The sequence below is a fragment of the Anomaloglossus baeobatrachus genome, chromosome 9 (assembly GCF_048569485.1).
Source record: "Anomaloglossus baeobatrachus isolate aAnoBae1 chromosome 9, aAnoBae1.hap1, whole genome shotgun sequence".
Lineage (NCBI taxonomy): Eukaryota > Metazoa > Chordata > Amphibia > Anura > Aromobatidae > Anomaloglossus > Anomaloglossus baeobatrachus.
In genome coordinates, this window is record NC_134361.1 from 99,714,888 (window position 1) to 99,739,418 (window position 24,531).

Sequence of the window (24,531 nt, forward strand, 5' to 3'; positions counted from 1 at the left end):
GCGCCGACCACCTGATGAATGAGCAAGACACTCATTCATTGCCTGAAATGATCTTTATCACCACACAAAAGGCACTATGCATCGTCGTGTGCAGACCTGGCACTGCCGAGAGCCATGGTGGCCGGTGCAGCGGGGGATCTGCCGTAGATCTATGGCGGATGGCTCGCTACGTACACCACCGCCTATCGGTAAACGTTTGCAGGTTGGTGGTCACATCGTGCAGCCGGTCTGTCCGTATACATATGGGGAACCCACTGATATTGAGGCTGCCCGGCTAGAGGATCTGCCCAGTGTATATGGGCGGCTATATGTACACAGGACCTCTGCCCTGTACCATATGGGGATCTTGGGTGGCGCTGACCCACGAAGCCATAACACTACACAGTGATTGTGTCTGTATGAAATGTGCAGTGATGGGACCGGTAATGGACGGTACATGGCTCCTCACTGCCGTCCTGTAGCCGCTGATGGCATGCATTCTCCACTCTCCAGGAGCACATGGCGCTTGTAAACGCGGTTTTCCTACAGCTCCTGATTTCCGCCTTGAAAACAAAACTTTTCTTCCTCCCGGCACCTCTAGAGTTAAACTGCCCGCCGTCATCTGCCCTGCAGGTGGCGCTGCGCCCCAGCAAGAGCCGGCCGATCCCTTGTGACCACCAGGTGGCGCCTGCGCGCCTCATTCGACTTCGAGCTGCCGAGGAGCGAACAACTCGAGCCGAGCGCGAGCCGCGTCCAAAGCGCGTCCTATTTCTCCTGCCGGCCCGGAACCGGGCTCCGGGGCGTCCTCTGCCGTGGGCTTCCGTGTAGGAGACGCGCACCGCTCTTTTCGTTGGGATTAAGAGGAGGCGGTGGGACGAGGCCCTCCCCCGGGAGGCGCGCTGTGTGGGAGACGAGGTAAGTTGTAAAATGGCGGATACGTGTGTGGAAGTTTTGTCGGTGCGGCCTTGTTGTTGAGGAGCGGAGTGGCCGCGGCGCTTCTCTCCGCTTCTTTCTGGATTGGTGGAGGCGCTCGGAGATGGTGTTGGGGCCTGAGGAGAGAAGCGGCGGTGTCCGGGGGTGGGGGAGGCGGGGAGTGTGGAGGACGCGGCCTTCCCTCCTGGCCTCTGCCCGGTTTCCCGCTGTCCGGAGACGTAAACACTGTGCGGCCTGCGGCGCTGTGCGAGGTCCGGGCAGCCGCTCCGCCCGGCGGGAGCCTCATGGGGACCGGAGGGCGATGTGCAGGATTGTGGAGGAGCCGCAGCCCTAGCGGCCGGCCCCCACCGGTCACCCCCGAGCGGCGGCAGCTCCCACCGGTCACCCCTGAGAGGCGACCCAGACCGGTCACCGCGGAGCGGCCTGCCTCGCGTCCCCGATCACCCCCCCACCCCCTGCCCGTCACTCCTAGCGGCGGCCCCCACTGGTCATCCCGAGCGGCAGCCTCCACCGTCCCCGGCCTCCTGAGTGGCTACATCATTGTCGCCAGAGACCTTTGGACTGAGCCCTGTGTTGTGGTGGCATATGGGCTGCGTCCCTGCCGTGATCAGTGCGTGGCTCTATGGAAGTTCTCACAACTTGTGCGACCATTGCCTGGGATGTCAGGGGGCGCAGTGCAGTGTGCTGGGCCATTTCTGGAGTTGCATAGTAGGCTGTCCCCCGAGTTGTCGGGGGCACTCCGTACTGTGACGTTCCCCTTGAGTTGTCGGGGTATCTCCATACTTTGGCTGTTCCCACCGAGTTGTCGGGGTCACTCCGTACGGTGGCTGTCTCCCCCCCCCCCAACCCGAGTTGTCGGGGGCTCTCCGTACTTTGGCTGTTCCCACCGAGTTGTCGGGGGCTCTCCGTACTTTGGCTGTTCCCACCGAGTTGTCGGGGGCTCTCCGTACTGTGACGTTCCCCTTGAGTTGTCGGGGGCACTCCGTATTATGGCTGTTCCCACCGAGTTGTCGGGGGCACTCCGTACTGTGGCTGTTCCCACCGAGTTGTCGGGGGCACTCTTTGCTGTGGCTGTTCCCACCGAGTTGTCGGGGGCACTCTTTGCTGTGGCTGTTACCCCCCCCCCCCCGAGTTGTCGGGGGCACTCCGTACTTTGGCTGTTCCCCCCCCTCCCGAGTTGTCGGGGGCACTCTTTACTGTGGCTGTTACCCCCCCCCCCCCCCCGAGTTGTCAGGGGCACTCCGCAGTCACTGTGGCTGTTCCCATCGAGTTGTCAGGGGCACTCCGCACTGTGGCTGTTCCCATCGAGTTGTCGGGGGCACTCCGCACTGTGGCTGTTCCCATCGAGTTGTCGGGGACACTCCGCACTGTGGCTGTTCCCATCGAGTTGTCGGGGGCACTCCGCACTGTGGCTGTTCCCATCGAGTTGTCGGGGGCACTCCGCACTGTGGCTGTTCCCATCGAGTTGTCGGGGGCACTCCGCACTGTGGCTGTTCCCATCGAGTTGTCGGGGGCACTCCGCACTGTGGCTGTTCCCATCGAGTTGTCGGGGGCACTCCGCACTGTGGCTGTTCCCATCGAGTTGTCGGGGGCACTCTGTACAGTACTATATTTGGGTGACATGCCTGTCTTTACATGTGTATGTGTAACTGATCTGATGAGCGGATCTTCTCTTCCAAAATTCAGGAAGTGGCTTGTGACATCTTCCTGTGGGCCTACAGAGGTGGTATCTGTCGCAGTGGCTGTACCCTCTTTGGGAGGTGGTATCTGCAGCTGTTTTGGGAGGAATATACTTCAGACGCCTGTACTCTGTTTGGGGAGGTATTTTCAGCAGTGGCCTGTACCCTGTTTGAGGGTGGAAGGGTATGTACAGCAGCAGTGGTATGTACCCTGATTGATTGGGGGTGTGATCTACCTAGAAGGTCTGTGTCCTGTATGGGGGGTGGGTGATATCTGTGGAAGGGGCCTGTACCCTTTTTTGGGGGGGGGAGTGGTATCTTCAGCAGTGGATTGTACTGTGTTTGGCAGGGGTGAACTACTTCAAAGGTCTGTACCGTGTGTGTGTGTGTGTGTGTGTGTGTGTGTGTGTGTGTGTGTCTGCAGCAGTGGCTTGTACCTTGTTTGGGGGGGGGGAATCTGCGGCAGTGGCCTGTACCCTGTTTGGGGGAGGGGGGTATCTGCAGCGGTGGCCTGTACCCTGTTTGGGGGAGGGGATATCTTCAGCAGTGGCCTGTACCCTGTTTGGGGGAGGGGATATCTTCAGCAGTGGCCTGTACCCGGTTTGGGGGGGGGGGGATATATTTACATCAGTGGCCTGTACTCTGGGGGGAGGGGGGTCTGCAGCGGTGGCCTGTGGCTCGGCACCTGTTGTGCAGCTGTGCATGCTGGTAGTTGTAGTCGCAGGCTGTCACACTGTAGGACACAGATCTGTATAATCTGCATTGTGAGGAGGATCGCCCGTGTGTCAGAGGCAGCAGTGTCACACATGTTGGGTTTCCTATTAGTTTTCTGTGTGTACAGAAGTTTGTGGTCTTGTTTATTCGGTTGTTCATTGTAGGTTTTGTGGTAAAAACATAAGGTGTTTGGTTTTTTTTATTTGTGGGGGGATCTAATTTTGATTTTGGCTAAAAACGACAAAACAAAACGACAAACATCTCCAATAACTCCCTGAACCTGGTTGCTGTGTCTTGTAATTGTTGTGGGGAGGCTCCGTGGCCACACCCTGCTGTTTACTATCGTTCTGGTCACCTCCCTGTCTCATCCTTTTGTTATGGGATTAATCAGCAGCCTATTAGATGTAAATCCTGTCCCATATAGAGAGCTGTCACTACTCGCTTCTGGTTGGCTCTGTGTATGGACAGGCCGGCTGCGTGGTTTGTCACCCTTGGTGCTGTTTTTGTACAGCCATAAGGCCCTGACTGAATGGAGCTTCTGAAATGAAATATTGTTTTTTCCATTCACTTAGCATTACTTGCAGCTGACTGATGTTGTCAAAGGGAGGGGGAGTTTGGGCAACCTAACTGCGTCACACCAGCGCCAGGGCCTTCAGGGATGGCCTGCTTGTTTGCTGCCGCCCTCCTGCGTTGCTTGCTATTTGCTGGCTGTATTGGGTGGGTGCGGTTACAAGTTTCTCTCTTCCACTTACTGGCTTGGTCAGGTCTCGTGAAGCTTTCCTTGTTTCTTTGCTTAGATGAACCCCCCCAACACATTTTATACTGCATAGTGGACTGAGAATATGTGGAATAAGCCTTGACTATGGAGAAAAGTGAAGCTTTGTATATCACATAGGCTAGAAGTGTGTTACAACGTGCCTAATCATATTGTGTAAAGGGCAGAAAATGTAATTGTTGGTCACAGCGCGGAGCTTTTCACTTGTCTGAATTGTTATCCACAATCTCAGCATGTGATGGCTGCTGTTGGCAATGCACAATCCAGTTACTGGTCTAATAATGATTAGCTTTGCGGCGTCCAGGAACAGTATCGGGAGGGGATCACATGGATTCATTCACCAGATTTGCCAAGGTTACGGCCATTTTTCCTTTTGAAATACATACAAGTCTGATTGTAATTCTGTCTCAATGTCTATTCGTGCAGCAAAATAGTTAACTTGCATAGTTGTTTTTCATCTATTTTTTTTTATATAAGCAAACAAGCATTTTTTTTTTTTTTTTTGTTTCTAGAAGTCAGTACAGTTTCCCAGGAAAATTGTTTTAACACACAGAGCTAAAAATGAATATGAGCACTTGTCACCAATGTCCATCACAGTCCTACACAGAAGTATAGTAGGAAGTTGTGTTGTAATCACTAGTGTCTACCGATATACATAAGACGTTGGCCCTCATTTACATACTTTTTAACGTACCTTAAAAACTGGACCAATTTTAATCATGGGTCAGATTTTGGCTCTTGGCACACTTTATTTTTTTTTTTTTTCTCCCATGCAAAAAAGAAAAAGAAATGGAAGCTTCTTCAGCTTCTCCTTGAAAACAAACATGAAAAATGGATGGCAAAAAGAATACCGCCAGTGTGCTGAGTTTTTCATGGACCTGTAGACTTGAATGAGTGAGTTTGATTCACAAATGGGGTAAAAAAGGGGCATGTCTCCTTTTTTTTTTTTTTGCTTAGCAAATTTCTGCAAAGAGATGCAGGAACAGCCTTAGACTGCGTGCCCACGATCAGGGTTCACAGCGTTTTGGACAGTGTGTTTTAGCTGCGTTCAAAACACTGCGTTGTACATTACAAGCACAGTGGATGGGATTTCTAGAAATCCCATGCCCACTATGCTTGTTTTTTCCGCAGCGTAAACTGACCTGTGGTGTGGCTTCTCAAGCCGAAGCGTGCCAATTAAGCAGGGAGAACAGAGAGAAAGTCTCCAGCTCCCGGATACCTGATCGTAGGCACAGGCACCTGTAGTCTCCTGCGGAGAGCACTCGCGGCCCCACAGGAGTGGAAATTCTGCATCAAGGACGCAACATGTCCGGATTGTGAGCACTTGCCCTTAAGCCCCTGTCACACACAGTGAGATCGCTGAAACGTCACAGGTTTTGTGACGTATCAGTGACCTTGCTAGCGATATCGCTGTGTGAAAAGCAGCAGCGAGCAGGCCCCTACTGCGAGGTTGCTGATCGTGACAAAACTATCAGGACCACTTTTTTCCTCTTTGATCTGCTGTGCAGCACGCATCGGTGTGTTTGACGGCGGGTGACCAACGAACGCCCAGCGTCTGACGGGCTACTGGAAAAATCTCCAGTAATGCCAGGCCTGGATTCAGTTACCTGCATTGCACTCCAGAGCTGTCACCTGAGCTCCAGACTGAACCATGAGCGCCGAGTGATTGATTCCCCGGCGATTGTGGTTCAGTTCATGACAGCTGCAGACAGGCCGGGCTGATCTTCGGTGCTCTCACCTGAACTCCGGAGATCAGCCCGGCCAGTCCGCAGCTGTAATGAACTGAACCACAATTGCTGGGGAATCAATCACTCGGCGCTCGCGGTGCAGTCCTGCAAACTCTGAGATCAGACCAGGCTGCAGGTGAGAGCTCCGGAGTGCAAAGCAGGTAACTGAATGCAGGCCTGGTATTACTGGAGATTCCTCTGGTAGCCAGCAGGGAGCCGTCGTTACACAGGTGGCTGGTCTCCTGATCGCTGTGGAGATCTGCCTGATTGACAGCTCACCAGCGACCATGTAGTGACATTCCAGCGATCCCTGCCAGGTCGGATTGCTGGTGCGTCGCTACGTGTAACGGGACCCTTAGACTGAATACATGTTCTACAGTATCTGTGAAAACTCAGATAATGCTTTCAAATTTTTTTGTCCGTTTTACGACTCATGCGCACATTGCGGGTTTTTTTGCGTTTCTGCAGCGTTTTAAGCTGCAGCGTCACATTGTCAAAATATTTACTGAATTCTGCTTCCCCAGAAAAGTCTATAAGAATCATGCAAAATCCGTGCGCACAATGCTTTTTTTTAAATGCAGCGTTTTGATTGTCATAAATTTGACAAATTCTCTGCGTTTAAAAAAGCAGCATGTCAATTCTTTTGTCCGTTTTGGCAGCGTTCTACACCCACTGAAATCAATGAGTTATAGAAAAACGCTACCAAAATGCTAATCAGTGCATTTGCACTGCATTTTTGTTGCAATCCGCATGTGTTTTTTTTTTTTTTTTTTTTTTTTTTTTACATAACAAACGCAGGTCTTTCGGTCTCTCACTCACCGATCCACAATCACCGGTGCGGCGCTTTACGGCGTTCACACCACACTGTGGCGGCTTCTCCTCTTTTGAAAATTCCGGCTGCTCATTATTCCATCTCGTATTCCCCGCTTCTTCCGCCCACTGGCATCTATGATTGGTTGCAGTCAGACACGCCCCCACGCTGAGTGACAGCTGTCTCAATGCAACCAATCACAGCCGCCGGTGGGCGTGTCTATATCGTGCAGAAAAAAAAAACCGTGCGGTCCCCCTCAATTTTGATACCAGTCAAGGTAAAGCCACACGGCTGAAGGCTGGTATTCTCAGGATGGGGAGCATCCACGTTATGGGGAGCCCCCCAGCATAACAATATCAGCCAGCAGCCGCCCGGCATTGCTGCATCCATTAGATGTGACAGTCCCGGGACTCTACCCAGCTCATCCCGAATTGCCCTGGTGTGGTGGCAATCGGGGTAATAAGGAGTTAATGGCAGACCATAGCTGCCACTAAGTCCTCGGTTAATCATGGCAGGCGTCTCCCTGAGATACCTTCCATGATTTAACCTGTAAGTTAAAGAAAATAAACACACACATCCAAAAAGTCCTTTATTTGGAATGAAAGACAAAAAAAACACCCTCTTTCACCACTTTAGTAATCCCCAAATACCCCTCTAGGTCCGATGTAATCCACATGAGGTCCCACAACGCTTTCAGCTCTGCTACATGAAGCTGACAGCGAGCGGCCACAGACCACGACCGGTCTCTCAGCTCGATGCGGCAACTGAAGCGATCCGCGCGATCAGCGATGACGTCACTTGCGGCCACTGCTCTCATGTGGAGGACTCCAGCTGTGGCCGCCAGTCACCTGAGTGACGGCACAGCTGATCACGCTGCTTACTTCAGTCACTCAGGGGATTTGCGGTCACTGGTGAGTCCTTCACATGTGACCGCAAATCGGGCTGCGACACAGAGCCGCACGATGTCAGTGAACTCGAGGGAAGCTCTGACGTCACTGCTGCGGATTCCTGTGTCCTGGCACTGACCTCTGAGGTTCATCTGAGTTCATGACAGCACACAGAGACAGAGCCGCGGGATGACAATGAAGTCGAATGAAGTTTATCAGAGTTCGTTCTCATTGCCCGGCTCTGTCTGTGTGTGCTGTCAGCGGGCATGTAGCAGAGCTGAATTGTCGGGGGACCGCACCGAGAAAAATGTATCCAAAACGCATTTAAAATGCATGCAAAATGCATCCAAAATACATGCGTTTTGGATGCATTCTTTTTGTCAAAACTAGTCAGGACGCAGTGTGCGCATGAGCCCTAATGAGTTCCTAATTATATAAAAATTGTTTGCCTCTCCTTGGCTGTCAGTATTAGATTAGTGTTTGAACTCAATTTTGGAGGTGTCATTGTACTCCAGTGAGCCCCCGTGTCACTTTCATTGTTCTTGCTGTGCATTGGTAGCCTCTATGCATTGTATTGTAAGTTAAATGGCTTAAAGGGATATTCCCATCTCCAAGATCCTTTCACAGTATGCAGTAGATGTAATAATATTAGCAAATACCTCAAATTAAAAATAAAGTATAGTTCTCCTGATTAGTTATGTTGCTTACCTAATGTGCAGGGCATTACAGCAGCTTAAGTATCCATGTTACGACCACTAGCAACTAACTGAAACTAATTGAGTGGTCGTAACCATGGAGACCCAAGCTGCAATGCCCTGCACATGAAGTAAGAGACATGGCTATATCAGGAGAACTATACATCACTTCTAATTGGAGGTATTTGCGAATATCTATTATTATTATTATTATTATTATTATTATTATTATTATTATTATTATTATTATTATTATTATTATTATTCCTACTACATATTTGGGATAGGATCTTCCAGTTGACCCGACATCACCGAGCCCGGCCCCAGTCTTCCTGAGTGATAGGGCTGTGGGTGGTGTTTTGCTGCTTGTCACAGCCCAGCATCGCTGCTGCTTGCGGCGCTCTGAAGTGAAAGAGAGAGTGTGACATGTTGGGCTGTGATGAGCAGTGAAACGCCGTCCACATTCTAGTTACTCAGAAAGACTGGGGCCGGGCTTGGTGATGTCGACATGACCGGATCTCCGAATTCACGGTGTCAGAGGGTCACTCACTTCATGGAGATGAGCGGACAGCAATACCACCGCTCAAAGGCAGAAGTGGCTGAACAAGGTATTTAGAAAAAGCTTTCCATATCAGTTTTACAGGATTGTGGTCACTATTGCAGTGTAGTGAACCTCTGCTTTGAGGAATTAAAGGTATCCCATCTATTCTGATTCTTCAGACGACTTGCTTGTACTATCAATTCCTTAAGCAGAGGCCTTGAAGCATTTTACAAAGTGTGCCCTAACAAAATTACACTTGCTCACTTAAGTTAGGGATATTTGGCTTTCAAGTTACATTTCCGGATGATCCTAAAATGCCCTCTAACCTTTTCAGGTGACCTTTAATGTGACCTTCTCAACTTTTGGATGCAAGTGTCCAACTGTTCAATGTTTCAGTACTTTTAGCACAACTTGCTGTTCTCTAACCAGGAACTTAATGGCAAAATTCACAACAGGTGTTGATCCATGAATTGCCCAATGAATGTCAAGGTTCAATTAGAATTGGTATTTAAACAGTCCTCCTCCTCATGCTGCTCACATTTTGACCTCATGAAACCAAGACGGTACCTAACAATTGATCAATAGTAACACGCCATTGCAATGCTTCAAGCAGGATATTCTCAGATGGAAGTGACCACTGAGCTTAGTGTCACTAGCAGGTTGCAAAAGATATAGCGAGACTGGAAGAGACACAGAAATGCAGAGAAGTGGGCATCCTTTGGCCACATCCCATTCTGACAGCTTTCGGAACCGGATGATGAATGGCACTCAACTCCAGGCATATTTAAGGAAGGTGAAAGGCACCCAAGTGTCACGTCAGACCATTCTCCATTCTAAACAGTTTCCATCAGCGTGATCTACGTGTTAGACGACCTGCAGGGGGGTACCTGACTACACCACTAGGCACAGGCGTCACCATCTTGCGTGACAAGGGAACAGTGGGCCTCAGTGTTGTCCACTGATGGTCAATTTACGCTGAATGATGGCCGCCAACGATGTTGGAAACGTCATAGAGCTATGCATCAGCCACTATTGTCACCAGACGAGCCTTTAGTGGTGGTGTTACTGTGTGGGTAGGTGTCTGGTCCATACAGAACTGGCCTACACTTTGTGAATGGTAAGGGAAAGGTACTCCAAAGTACCGTAGAAGGTAGAGGGTGGGTCCAGATATTGCTGGAACCCCACACCATTAGCACAAACTCAATAGCATAGCATGGAAAGGAGAACAAGAGTTTTTAAAGTGCAAAAGTACACATTTTTATTAGACAAAGTAGGGGTGAGCATCCAATATATCCTTAAAAACACATTAAAAGACGCCTCCTCCCTGATGAAGATTACCACTAACAAAAATCGAAACGTACGTAGGTTATTTTGAGGCTCTTCCCTGATGGTGTTCCCCTCATTTCTACCCTCTTTGGCTGATAACTGGTGTCCACTTCCATCATAGGTACTGTTTATGCCTGCCTGTGCAGGGGTCTCAGCGGGGCCATTAGCTTAATATGGGCTATGTTTAATACTATGCTATAATGCTTATGGGCTGTTTGGTGTTTGGAGAGACAGCTTATTGATACACAATGCCCACGTGTTCTCCCTGTAAAACTGACAGTGCTATATTGATGTTTTCTATTTGTACACCACTGCTTATGTGATTATCATGTATGAGATTAACCTGTCATTAATATTTTAATGTGTTTTTAATGATATATTGGATGTTCACCCCTACTTTGTCTTATAAAAAATTGTACTTTTGCACTTTAAAAACTCTTGTTCTCCTTTCCATACTTTGTGAATGGTGCAGTGACAGCCCCTACTACTTGAATAACATAATTAATGCAGTCATGGTGCCTCTGCATGAATAACACAGGCCTAATGTCATCTTCATGGGCGACAGTGCTCCAGCTCATCAAGGTCACACACACACACAGGTAACAGCTGCTGGAGACTTGGCCACTTCAAATGGAGCGGCCTGCACTTTCTCCAGACCTGAATCCCATAGAAAACCTATGGGATCAGCTGAATCACAGGGTAGAGGCTCGTAACTGTACCCCAGAACCTCAATCACCTGAGGGCTTCCCTTCAAGAAGAGTGGGATGCCATGCCTCAGCATAACTCGCCTTAACAGCATGAGAAGTTATCAAGCAGTAATTGACGTCAAGGCTACATGAAAAGTTATTAACATTGACAGTGTTTTGGGGGTATTCCCACCACTGTTGTTGGCTATTGTTTCAATAAATTGTTGGAGATGAGGAAATCACCATTGCATACTTAAATGCCCTACTTTCATGATAAAATATCACTATAGTGTGAATTTAAGTTTTACATAAATTTAACTCGAAAGCCAAATATTCCTAACTTTTTGTTTAGTAAGTGTATGTAATAAAATAATTTACCCTTTGAATTTGCTGGTCCCTTCAGACCCTCTATAGTCCCAGCCTGTCTTGCAGTATTAATGTCTTGTCTATTAGTCACCCGACCACTGCAGGCATATTTGCATGTACCACTCTTAAGGCCGCTTTACACGCAACAACATCGCTAACGAGATGTCGTTAGGGTCACGGAATTCGTGACGCACATCCTGCCTCATTACCGACGTCGTTGTGTGTGAAACGCATGAACGTCCGTTAACTATCAAAATTACTTGATTGTTGTCCAGTCGTTCCTTTCTTGATTATCGTTGCTGTTGTAGGATGCAGGTTGTTCGTCGTTCCTGCACAGCACACATCGCTACGTGTGACACCGCAGGAACGAGGAACGCTGTACCTGCGGCCGCCCGCAAGGAAGGAGGTGGGCGGGATGTTCGTCCCACTCATCTCCACCCCTCTGCTTCTATTGGGCGGCCGCTTAGTGACGCCGCACGAACCGCCCCCTTAGAAAGGAGGTGGTTCGCCAGCCACAGCGACGTCGCTAGGCAGATAAGTCCATGTGACGGGTGTAAGCGATGTTGTGCGCCATGGGCAGCGATTTGCCTGGGACGCACAACCGACGGGGGCAGGTACGCTCGCTAGCGATATCGCTGCGTGTAACGTGCCCTTTAGTTGCTGAGGTCAGTGATCTCCTGCAATATTCAGGTAACTTCACATTTCCTTCATCTCAATGGTCTGTGCTGGATGAACAAGTCTGATCCAGGAAGGCTCCACATGGCAGCAAATCCAGTAAGGCTGGTTTCACACTACGTCTTTTTAACATCCGTTAAAAACGTTTTTTTAACGGAAGTACGGATCCTGTGCAAATCCGTTTTCACTGCAATGCATTTTCAATGGACTCGCGTCCACCTGCGTTTGCATGCGTTTGCGTCCGTTAGACGCAGGATCCGTCCTTTTGCGTTATTTTGACATGTTTCAAAAACGCAACATCTAGCGTTTTTTTGCTTTGTCAAAATAACGCATCTCACAGGATCCTTCACATTGCGCCGCGAGCTGCAATGCATTTCAATGAGTGCTGGATCCTGCCTAGCAGAATGCGTTCAGTTGCGTTGTAACAGGATCCTGCTTTTGTACTGAGCATGCCCAGAAAGTACTGAGCATGCCCAGAACCAGTCTCCAGTGATCTGTCTATCTCTCTACTCCCTCCCTCACCCCCTCTCTCTCTATCTATGTCTTTCCCCCTTCCTCTCCTGTCTCTCTCTCCCCTGCCTGAAAGCTGCGGACACTCATAACCAAGGTAAATATCGCGTAACCACTTCTCTTAGTTACCCGATGTTTACGTTGGTTACGTGTGCAGGCAGCCCAGCTCCTAGCAGCTGCAGACACTCGTAACCAACATAAATATCGGGTATCCAAGGCCGATGTTTACCTTGGTTACCAGCGTCTGCAGCTGTCAGAAGCCTCCTCCCAGTCTAGCTCCCCTCACTCCCGATCACATGACTCCAATGCCCGCCCCTAAATATCCAGTGCAGGATCCTGCAAAATAACATATGCGTTTGCATACGTTATTTGCTGTAAAAGCAGGATCCGTACTTCCGCTAAAAAAACGTTTTCAGCGGATGTTAAAAAGACGTAGTGTGAAACTAGCCTAAGGCTGGTTTCACACTACGTCTTTTTAACATCCGTTGAAAACGTTATTTTAGCGGAAGTACGGATCCAGTGCAAATGCGTTTTCATTTCAATGCATTTGCAATGGACTCGCGTTAACATCCGTTCACCTGCGTTTGCGTGCGTTATAGTGAGGATCCAGTGACTTGCAGTTTTTTAACATGTTTCAAAAACGCTACTTGTAGCGTTTTTGAGCTGCGTCCAAATACTGCAAATTGCTGGATCCTGACTAAACAGCACGCAAACGCAGGTGAACGCTGGCATGCTGATAGACAGGATCCTGCTTTTGTACTGAGCATGCCCAGAAAGTACTGAGCATGCCCAGAACCAGTCTCGCGTGATCTGTCTCTCTCTCCTCCTCCCTCCCTCACCCTCTCTCTCTATCTCTCTCTTTCCCCCTTCCTCCCCCTTCCTCTCTCTCCCACCTGAGAGCTGCGGACACTCGTAACCAAGGTAAATATCGCGTAACCACTTCTCTTAGTTACCCGATGTTTACGTTGGTTACGTGTGCAGACAGCCCTGCTCCTAGCAGCTGCAGACACTCGTAACCAAGATAAATATCGGGTATCCAAGGCCGATGTTTACCTTGGTTACCAGCGTCTGCAGCTGTCAGAAGCCGGCTCCCAGTCTAGTTCCCCTCACTCCCGATCACATGACTCCAATGCCCGCCCCTAAACATCCAGTGCAGGATCCTGCAAAATAACAGATGCGTTTGCATACGTTATTTGCTGTAAAAGCAGGATCCGTATTTCCGCTAAAATAACGTTTTCAACGGATGTTAAAAAAACGTAGTGTGAAACCAGCCTAATTCCTCTAAGTTTTGAGCTTGGTCTGTATACTAGCCACTCAGCTGACACAACCACCAATAATTTTGTGGTGCCCAGTTAGAAAGTAATGGCGTATTACATACTCTCAGGGACTTTAAAACTTGCTATCTGATTGCTCAGGTCATCACTTCAAATCCATCTTCTCAAGTCCTATAGATCAGGTACAGTCTCTGTGAAGTAATGTCTGGTCACGTTTCCTACACTTCTATCCCCTCTTCTATTGTAGGATACTATGACGTTGGGGACAGAACAGTAAAGTGTAACTGCAGGATTATACAATAGTTTATAGTCTGTACCATGTCAGCCAGAAGTCTCCTTAGGATATGGATTATATGATCACAATATTAGTTATAACGGTCAGCATGGTGGTGCTCCAACACATCTACACCTCCATGAACAACACTGGTCTTGAAATGGGCACAATTTTTATTTTTTCATTTATTAGGGTACCTACCCATGATCAGGATTATTTGTGTTCTCCCCCTGAGAACACTCGCGTCTCCGCAAGCATAAATTGACATACTGTGGCTTGGGAAGCCGCGCCGCATGTCAGGTTACGCTGTGTAGAAAAGGATCACAGTGGTGATGGGATTTTATAAAGCCATCCACTGTACGATGCAGGGTTTTAGACTGGGGAATACACACTGCCTCCAAAACACTGGTAAGGCGAAGTTCACACACTGCGTTTTTTTGACGCTGCGTTTTTGTGCGTTTTTGGCCGCTAAAAACGCGGTAAAAACGCATGCGTTTACCGCAATTTGGTGCGTTTTTGGCTGAGGTTTGCTGCGTTTTTGATCTCTGCGGTTTTCCAATGCATTGCATGGGGGGAAAATGCAGAAAAACGCAGGAAAGAATTGACATGTCCATTTTTTTTTTTTTTTTTTTTTTTTTTTTTAAGCTCAAAAACGCAGCTTAAAAAAGTTGTGTGCGAACAGCAAAATTGAAAACTCATCTTTTTATTTTTTCACTGCAACTTTTTGTTAGTGATGACTTGGGATGTGCTCCACTTTTCTCTTTCTTGTGAATACTGTTGTAGCACTATTTATTTATTTTTTTTAAAGGGTTATCCATGGTGATAATAAACGTGCTCTGCGCTGCTCGTTACTCGATCGAGCACAGGAGTGCTCAGGTACTGATGGAGATCGACCGAGTATCATGGGTGCTCGGATATACCGTCCATGAAACAAGGACCACAAAGCACAGTTGCTTCACTTTGTGTGTAGGCACCCCATGGAGAGCCATTTGCAGTCTATGAATGGTTTTCCCGGGGAAATAAAACAAGGTTCTCTGACATAGCGTCACAAATAAAAAATGGAAACAGTCTGTTTATGGCTGGCTTTGTGGGTGGCGATTCACAGACCAATCCTTCACTTTCCATAATGCTCGTTACTCACATCGGGCTCATCTGAGTTTCTAAACCAGCTTGAATCCAGTAACCAGCATTTGAGCATTTTAGTGCTCATGCATCACTAGTTATTACGTTACATGAATCCTGCGCCCTCTCAGCGCTGACTTCACTCTGCCTTCGGACAAAGCGAGCATCAAGTGGAAGTCAGAGGCGTGGCTGCCACTCATTCTCGGTGTTTGATGTGTCCTAAGGAGGAGAGCACGTTCTTTCATCACTAGTAGTGATGTCATGTGAGCCCCGGGAGAGTGAGTGTCAACACTGCTGGAGCTGCATTGGAGGCGAGTAGAAGTGTTGTGATTGATAACAGGTTGTCCTAGTAGTGGACAACCCCTCTTAATGTCGACATAACGTAATTTCTGCATGGAGCCAGCACCACAGCTGGTGAGAGTGAGCACTCTTCTATATAAGGCTGCTTTCACACATCCGTTTTTTGCAGTGCGGATCAATCCAGCTCAAAAACCTATGCAACGGATGCGGCTAAAAAAACGGATCCGTTGCATAAGTTTTTCCATGCGGCCCGTCCGCTTTTTGACAGATACGGAGCATGCGCAGTACAAAAAAACGCATCTGGCGGCCGGATGCGGGTTTTTGGCGCAGGACGCTGCATCCGGCGTCCATAGGCTTGCATTGTAAATTGCACCGGATCTGGCGCAATGCGGTTTTTTCGCCGCACAAAAAAAACGTGCCAGGCAACGTTCCATCCGGCCGCCGCATGGGCTAAATATGCCGCATCCGGCAAAAAATGGACGCAATGCAAGGCTTTGTGGCACAATACGGCACTAATGCAAGTCTATGCAGAAAAAAACGCAACTGGCGGCAAAAAAAAGTTGCGTTTTTTTTCTGCAAAGTGCCGTATTGTGCCGTTGAGCAAAAACCGGATGTGTGAAAGCAGCCTTACTATATCGTACAAGGAAAAGTGCACAGCGCTGCTTACCCTTTCAAGAGGTAGTGAGATGATCTCGTTTCACCACTAAGCAGTGTGGTTGTTGCTTTGTGACATCGGGCACAATCCTGAAAAAATTCCTGGTATGATGGAAGCTGCTGTCTTAACCGTGGTGCTATTGCCCAGACGAAGCAATCAATTCAAAGAAAATATAGGAGCGGGCAGCACTCTGCAGGTAGCTTCAGACAGCTTTATTTTTCGATGCTGACAGGTGTAACAGACATGAGGGAGTGGAGGGAGGGTACCGTTTCGCACCTCTCGGGGCGCTTTCACGGGTCCATACATAGTGTATGGACCCGTGAAAGCGCCCCTAGAGGTGCGAAACGGTACCGTCGTCCTCGTGCTCCCCTCCCTCCACTCCCTCATGTCTGTTACACCTGTCAGCATCGAAAAATAAAGCTGTCTGAAGCTACCTGCGGAGTGCTGCCCGCTCCTTTATTTTCTTACTATATCGTACGTCTCCACATTTCTAAATGTGGAAAACCCCTTTGAAAAGTACTGATAAGGTAGTAAAAGGAAGATGTGAAATCAAAGAAAGCCCAAATGCTCGACTCTCCACAGGAAGCAGGACTTGGTTATTGCCTGCAAACCAAAAAAACAAAAAGTGAATTATTCTTTGAGAAAGGCTGAGGGTCATTCAAAAGAGCCTGGCCTGGAGCTTCAGGAGATCTGTGAATAGTTGTATGCGATCTTTTGGTCAGGCCTAATTTACGTGTTGGTGACCTATCCTCTAGTGAAAAACTAATCACCAAAAAATGGAATTCATACAGACTCTCTGACAAATTGTAAAGGCCTGTGTTCATGCCAGTTTTGATGAGATGAGCTGTAGTCAGATCTCCTGATTCTTGAAGCGACGTATGCCTCTCCATGAATTGGGACGGTCGGATGAGTGGCGTGCACCTCGCCTTAAATCCTATTCCAGTCATTGCTGTGGGAAGATGTGTGGTGTAGTGAGCGCCGCCGCTCGTCATGAATTTGATGAATGTCGGTCACCACGCCCCTGTTCTGCTCCAGCCCCGGTCTACTTTTTCTGAGTTTAGTGAAAATGGCAGCAAAAGTGAAAAGTATTTCTAGCTTCTGTAAATTGTAATGTCGTTGACTACAATATTGTCACAGGATTAAAAGCCAGACATTGCCAGAGGCATTTATAAGCGCTTAATTATTAGGGTAGCCATCAGAGAGGTCTGGACTACAAAATGCAATCACTTTTTTAAAAAGTTTTTCTAGCAAAAAAGTGTCTCCTATTTAAATGCCTTTTGGGCATAGGCTATGTGCACGCGTTATTTAAATGTAGGTGACAACAGCAAGTATTTCTTCAGAAGGTGCTTTTAAAAATCTGTTTTTGTTTTTTTTCTCCTGAAGGGTCTTTAATAGAGGTGGGCGCATTAAAAAAAAAAACAGGACCAGCGGGTCCCTGCTCACTTTTAAAAAAAAAAAAAAACAAAAAAAAAAAATGAAAAAAAAGAGACAAACCCGGATCCACTGGGGGTAGAAAGGATGGCAATATGGGAGCACGTGCAATGGACTTGCCAAGGCTCCAGCATGGCTGCTCCTGAGCCTCGTATTCACTTCTGGGCCGCTAATCACAGTCAGACACGTCCCCACCCTGAGTGTCAGCAGACTGTCACAGGCGCCAGGATGGTCAGTGGCCGGGGAAAGCAGTGTAACTAAAGGAGCACATACACTCTAGCATCTACTGTGAGCTTAGAATGTATGGGCTCGTTCCAGGTTAGTGGGCGTGACTGGCTTGGTTGGTGGGCGTGGTGATGATTCCACTCTTCCACCATAACCATGTAAGGGAGGCTTCACTCCCCCTATATAGGGGTCTCATCCCCAGACCACCGCTTCTTTTATAACCACCTCCATGCCCACGTGGACTTGGAACGATAAAGTTTATACTAGTTAGAAACATCAGAAGGCATTTTGAATACGCCCCTATCATGTGGAGAAGGGTCCTTTTTTTTTTTTTTTTCCCCTCCAACCCCCCCCCCCCCCCCCAATTTTGATACCCAGTCCAGATAAAGCCAGCTGGGGGCTGGTATTCTCAGGCTGGGGAGAATATTAGCATCCAGCCACCTGGAATTGCCACATCCATTAGATGCGACAAGCCCGGAGCGTTACCCGTTCTTCCCGAATGCCCTGGTGCGGTGGCAATCAAGGTAATGAGGGGTTAATAACAGCGCTACTTAACCCTAGGTTAGTGATGGCACAGGCGTCTGAGACACCCGCATGATAATCTGTAAGTGACAGTAAATAAACACACAGAAAAAATCCTTTATTTGCAATACAAGACAAAAACCCCACTCTTTCACCACTTTATTAACCCCAACACACCCTGCAGGTCGACGTAATCCACACGAGATCCTACGCCGATTCAGCTCTGCTACATCTGAATATCTCAGTGAGCGGCCATAGAGAGCATGACCGCTTGCTGTGCGCTCCAGAGAATGAATGAACCGCGATGACTGGATGCAGGGAGATGTGTCATACAGGCTGGGGGCGTGTCTGACTGCAACCACTCTCAAACACCAGGCCATCCTGTGGGCGGGGAAAGACCTGCATATCAAATGAGTGTCACAGGGAAGGCAGCAGGAGCAGCATACAGCAGTGAAGGAGCAGCATACAGCCAGCCGGAGCCTCAATAAGTACAAAGCTCTCGCTTCATTCTTATTTTCTTTTATTTTTCCATTTTAATTTTTTGAGATCGGATCAAACAGCCGGAATCCCGGGCCTGGGTTCAGCACCCGGGCAACTGTGAAACTGCGCGCATCCGGACTTTTTTTGTTTCTACTTTTTCACTATCTAGCAATGTTTTTCACTCCATACCATAATGAAGATACCGCTAGTTACGTTTTGCTTTAGAAAAAGAAGAAACTATGGCAAAATGCTCCTAAGGGTAAGTTCACAGTGCGTTTTTCACGGCGTTTTTGCGCGTTTTTCAGGTGCCTTTTTGCCCAGAAAACTGCATGACTTTGCTTCCCCCTGCAAAGTCTGAGTTTTCATTTTTGCTGTCTGCACACAGCGGTTTTTTTCAGCTGCGTTTTTGTGGTGACCACAAAAACGCAGCATGTCAATTATTCCCTCGTTTTTCACCGCATTTTTCATCCATTGAGTGCAATGGGATGTTGAAAGACACAATGAGAAACTAAAATTGTTGTTATAGCTGCGTTTTGGTGCGTTTCTAAGACCACAAACGCAGCTATAAACGCAGGAGGTGGGTAGTAATGTGACATGTACAGGAAGAGGATTCCTTCTGTCAGTAAATAAAGAAGCGTGAATCCTCCCGGTACCGTCACCGTCGCTTCCACCTCCAGTCCTGTGCATGTCTGCTGCCGTGCGGCGCCATGTCTGGGCGGGAGGTGGAGGCAGCTGCGAAATCAAAAGTGAACAGTAGAAAAGAAAAGTCATACTCACCTGTCTGCAGACTCCCGGTGCCATGTCTGCTCCCAGCTCCTCTTCCTGTTCCCGGTACCGCCACTCCGGCTGTGTGCAGACGGCCGGGACACCTCCAATAGCTTGCAGGACCTGGCGCTGATCACCTGATGCAGGCACCTGACGCATCAGCTGATCGTAAGTCTCGGGGTGACGCGGGTGCCCGGCCGGCTTCACCTATCAGCCAATGCCGTCAGGAGACTTCATCACTGATTACCGGCAGCTCCTGCAGCGATCGGACGGGATCAGACTCCGCTCCAGGAGCTGCTGGTAATCAGCACATAAGTGAGTATTTTTTTTTTCTTTGTCGCTCCATTGGGAGACCCAGACAATTGGGTGTATAGCTTCTGCCTCCGGACGCCACACAAAGTATTACACTTTAAAAAGTGTGACCCCCTCCCCTCTGCCTATACACCCCCCCGTGCATCACGGGCTCCTCAGTTTTATGCTTTGTGTTGAAGGAGGCACACATTCACGCAAGCTCAACCTGACTGTGTGGCCATTGAGTCCTGGCTCCTAGCGTCCTCAGGGTTATCTCAAGATGTCATTGCCACTATGAGACAGGCCAGGAAACCAACGTCCGCCAAGATCTATCACAGGACTTGGAGGATCTTCTTATCCTGGTGCTCTGATCAGGGTTTTACTCCCTGGCCGTTTGCCTTGCCCACTTTTCTTTCTTTCCTTCAATCCGGAATGGACAAGGGTTTGTCTCTCGGCTCTCTCAAGGGACAAGTATCTGCGCTTTCCGTGTTTTTTCAAAAGCGTCTAGCCAGGCTTCCGCAGGTCCGCACGTTCCTGCAGGGGGTTTGCCACATAGTCCCACCTTACAAGCGTCCGCTAGAACCCTGGGATCTTAACAGGGTGCTAGCGGCTCTTCAGAAACCACCTTTCGAGCCGATGCGGGATGTCTCTCTATCACGCCTTTCGCAGAAGGTGGCCTTCCTAGTGGCAGTCACATCACTTCGGAGAGTGTCTGAGCTAGCAGCGCTGTCATGCAAAGCCCCCTTCCTGGTGTTTCACCAGGATAAGGTGGTTCTGCGTCCGGTCCCGGAATTTCTCCCTAAGGTGGTATCCCCTTTTCATCTCAATCAGGATATCTCCTTACCTTCTTTTTGCCCTCATCCAGTTCACCAATGTGAAAAGGATTTGCACTTGTTAGATCTCGTGAGAGCACTCAGGCTCTACATTTCTCGCACGGCGCCCCTGCGCCGTTCTGATGCGCTCTTTGTCCTTGTCGCTGGCCAGCGTAAGGGGTTGCAGGCTTCCAAGTCAACCTTGGCTCGGTGGATCAAGGAACCGATTCTTGAAGCCTACTGTTCGTCTGGGCTTCCGATTCCTTCAGGGCTGAAAGCCCATTCTACCAGAGCCGTAGGTGCGTCCTGGGCATTGCGGCACCAGGCTACGGCTCAGCAGGTGTGTCAGGCGGCTACCTGGTCGAGTCTGCACACTTTCACGAAACACTATCAGGTGCATGCCTATGCTTCGGCACATGCCAGCCTAGGTAGGCGAGTCCTTCAGGCGGCGGTTGCCCACCTGTAAGAGGGGGCCGTTTTTCGGCTCTTTTTATCGAGGTATTCTTTTACCCACCCAGGGACTGCTTTTGGACGTCCCAATTGTCTGGGTCTCCCAATGGAGCGACAAAGAAGGGAATTTTGTTTACTTACCGTAAATTCCTTTTCTTCTAGCTCCTATTGGGAGACCCAGCACCCGCCCCTGTTCCCTTCGGGCTGTTGTTCTTTTGTGTACACATGTTGTTGATGTTGAATTGTTCTTTTGGTTCATGGTTTCAGTTCTCCGAACATCCTTCGGATTGAATTTACCTTAGACCAATTTATAAGTTTCCTCCTTCCTGCTTTTGCACCAAAACTGAGGAGCCCGTGATGCACGGGGGGGTGTATAGGCAGAGGGGAGGGGTCACACTTTTTAAAGTGTAATACTTTGTGTGGCCTCCGGAGGCAGAAGCTATACACCCAATTGTCTGGGTCTCCCAATAGGAGCTAGAAGAAAAGGAATTTACGGTAAGTAAACAAAATTCCCTTCTTTTGCACTGATGCATCAGCTGATTGTATAAACGGCTTTTATAAATCAGCTGCTGTGTGATGTGATTCACATCCTGGAACCTCACACATCATCTGATCGCTTTACTTTCCAGCAAACCGATCAGATGAAATTGGATCCGGATTGGCCGGCGTGGGACCCTTGACCCAGGATTACTGCGGAGGGGGGTCTTTATTTCAATAAAGATGGAGTCACTAATTGTGTTGTTTTATTTCTAATAAAAATATTTTTCTGTGTTGTGTTTTTTATTTATCTTTACTAGAAATTCATGGTGGCCATGTCTAATATTGGCGTGACACCATGAATTTCGGGCTTAGGGCCAGCTGATAATATAAAGCTAGCCCTAACCCCATTATTACCCAGCGAGCCACCGTCACCAGGGCAGCTGGAAGAGTTGGATACAGTGCCAGAAGATGGCGCTTCTATGAAAGCGCCATTTTTTGGGGTGGCTGCAGACTGCAATTCGCAGCGGGGGTGCCCAGAAAGCTTGGGCATCCTGCACTGTTGATTCTAATCCCCAGCTGCCAAGTTGTACTCGGCTGGATACACAAATTAGGCGATTATGTCTTTTTTTTTATTCATGAAATAAAAAAAAAAGGGCTTCCCTATATTTTTGGTTCCCAGCCGGGTACAAATAGGCAGTTGGGGGCAGCCCGTACCTGCCTGCTGTATCCGGCTAGCATACAAAAATATGGCGAAGCCCACGTCATTTTTTTTGTTTGAGGGGGGGGGGGGGGGGGCAAAGAAATCCTGCATACAGTGGAAGGAGGATGCTGAGCCTTGTAGTTCGCCAGCTGCTGTCTGCTCTCCTGCATACACTATTGGATGGAGTATGCTGAGCCTTGTGGTTCTGCAGCTGCTGTCTGCTCTCCTGCATACACTAGTGGAGAATGAAGAACATATGGAAGAAGGAAATGACATCAGACCTTTTTTTTTTTTTTTTTTTTTTTTTCAACAATCTTTAATGGCAATGTTCACTGATAAAAAAAAAACGCAGCCAAAAACGCGGTAAAAACGCATGCGTTTTTTCATGCGTTTTTAAAAAAGCTGCGTTTCTGTGCGTTTAGCGCTAAACGCACAAAAATGCAGCGTCAAAAAAACGCAGTGTGTGCACTTAGCCTAAAGATGTCTGAAAGTCTTTTGAGCTTTCCCATTGACTTGCATTGTAAAGCGCAGAGTGTCTTCTGACTGGAGGGAATTTGCCACTTTTGGAAACCTAAAGCAGTTAAGATCTTCAAAAGCCTGAACATGTGCACAGCAAGTAATTTTCTACATAGATTTGCTCATGGTCATTCTTTTGACCGTTTTCTGCATCAGACCAGTAATACGGCACTCGGCAGCTGCTGATTTATCAATATTCTGTGAATGGATGCTATAAAGGCTGCAGCCAAGTGACCCAACAATGTCACGTGACACGCCGGCAATGGTGGTGCCAACTTATCTGGAGAGGAGTATACAGACCAGAGGACGATGTGTCCACTTTTTTATGCAGTTTTAAAATAATAAAAAAATGTGAACAGCCCCATGGAGTATAATTTGACAATATTTTGTCCCTGGGGAAAAAAACCCCAATACATAGATGACAAAAACTGCTGTGAAGAAAAAAAACAAATATCAGTTTTCATGATAAAAAAAAAAATAGAAAAGGTATGATGATTCCTCCTGTTTTACTGTCGGGTAGTGGAATCTGTAGAACAGTCCATATTTTCCATATAAGAGGAGAGAAACGCCTTCCTCAGTGAAGGAGTCTCTTCCAGACACGGGTACCAGTATCTTTATAGTTGCTCTTGCTCTGTTGTGAGCGCACGCATGCACATATAGCAGATAGATGGCTCTGCTGTCTTTTGTGGATCTTCCCGTAAGTGTGCATATTAACATTGCCTGAGCCGGCATCCTAATGTTCTTATATGCAGGAGGGGGAAGTGCAGCCAGCCTGCTTCAGTGCCAGTTTATCTCGGGGACAACTGTGCCGACAAATCCAACCAATATTTCCTCTGAGAAATTTAGGCAAATGATGCCTGTTTCAGAAGCATTAACCTGAGCATGGTGATAATTATATTTTTTACAAGATTGAAGCAAAAACATTTGATAATGTTGTATAAAGCTTATTGGCCTAAATAATAATTGTCATTATGGTTTGGGGCCCAAGCTGCATCAATTTGGCTATCAAGATGCCCAAATACACAAGCTAGACAAAATGTATTGGTACATGTACACATTACACCGACAAATCCATAGGCATTTTGCATTTGATTCCTCACTCCTACCCTCTTTGCAACTAAACCAACTTCCACTTAGAAGATTTTCTTCAGGATTTTGGAGCATGTCTGCCCATCATCCATCTGTAAGGCCGGACACTGATTTTGGGCTGGAGGGCTTGGCCAGCAGTCTCCAGTGTAATTCATCCAAAAGATGTTCATTGGAGATGAGGAGTGTTCTGTGCGGCTGGTCCGGTTGGTCCTCTCAAGCCATGCCTGTTTGGGCTTTCCTTTCTGCAGTAGGGCATGGTTATAGTAGAACATAAAACATTATTCCCCAAGCCTACATTTTTTTTTTTTTAAATATCTTTAGTATGCTGAAGCATTTAAAGAATTGTAAAATAATGGTTCCTCCCCTCCCGCAGCGGTATTGTTCCAGTGATATATGTGCTACTGAGTCTGGTGGATTCATGTGACATTGATGTGGTGTTTGACCGCTGCAATCAGTCTGTGGTTGATGATTAGCTGTAGCGCCAAGTGATGCAAGAATTAGCAGCCGATGATTGGCTGTAGCTCATCAATATTCTGTCAGAGTGGACTTTCCATTTGCCAAAATAGCAAAGATAGCAGCCTACCGGTAGCCACTGATTGTCTACGTATCTACAGTGATCACAACATTACGTGATTCACAGAAAATAGTGGTGCCAAACATGACAAGTGAACAACCTCCCCATATCATTATCCTTTCTCACCCAACCTTACTTGTGATGGTCTAGAATGGGTTAATGATATAAGGCTTGCTGTTAAGGGTGCTTTACACGCTGCGACATCGCTAGCGATGTGGCGAGCGATGGCACCCGCCCCCGTCGTTCCTGCGATATGTGGTGATTGCT

General features: G+C 48.1%; 1 protein-coding gene across 1 annotated transcript in view; it reads left to right on the forward strand.

Annotated features, from left to right (window-relative positions):
- Window positions 1–668: 668 nt before the first annotated feature.
- Window positions 669–24,531, forward strand: part of STAG2 (STAG2 cohesin complex component) — a 283,462-nt gene continuing 259,599 nt past the window's right edge. Inside the window, exon 1 of the mRNA XM_075323911.1 lies at window positions 669–894. The gene's annotated coding sequence lies outside the window, so the exon portion shown is untranslated. The remainder of the gene's footprint in view (window positions 895–24,531) is intronic.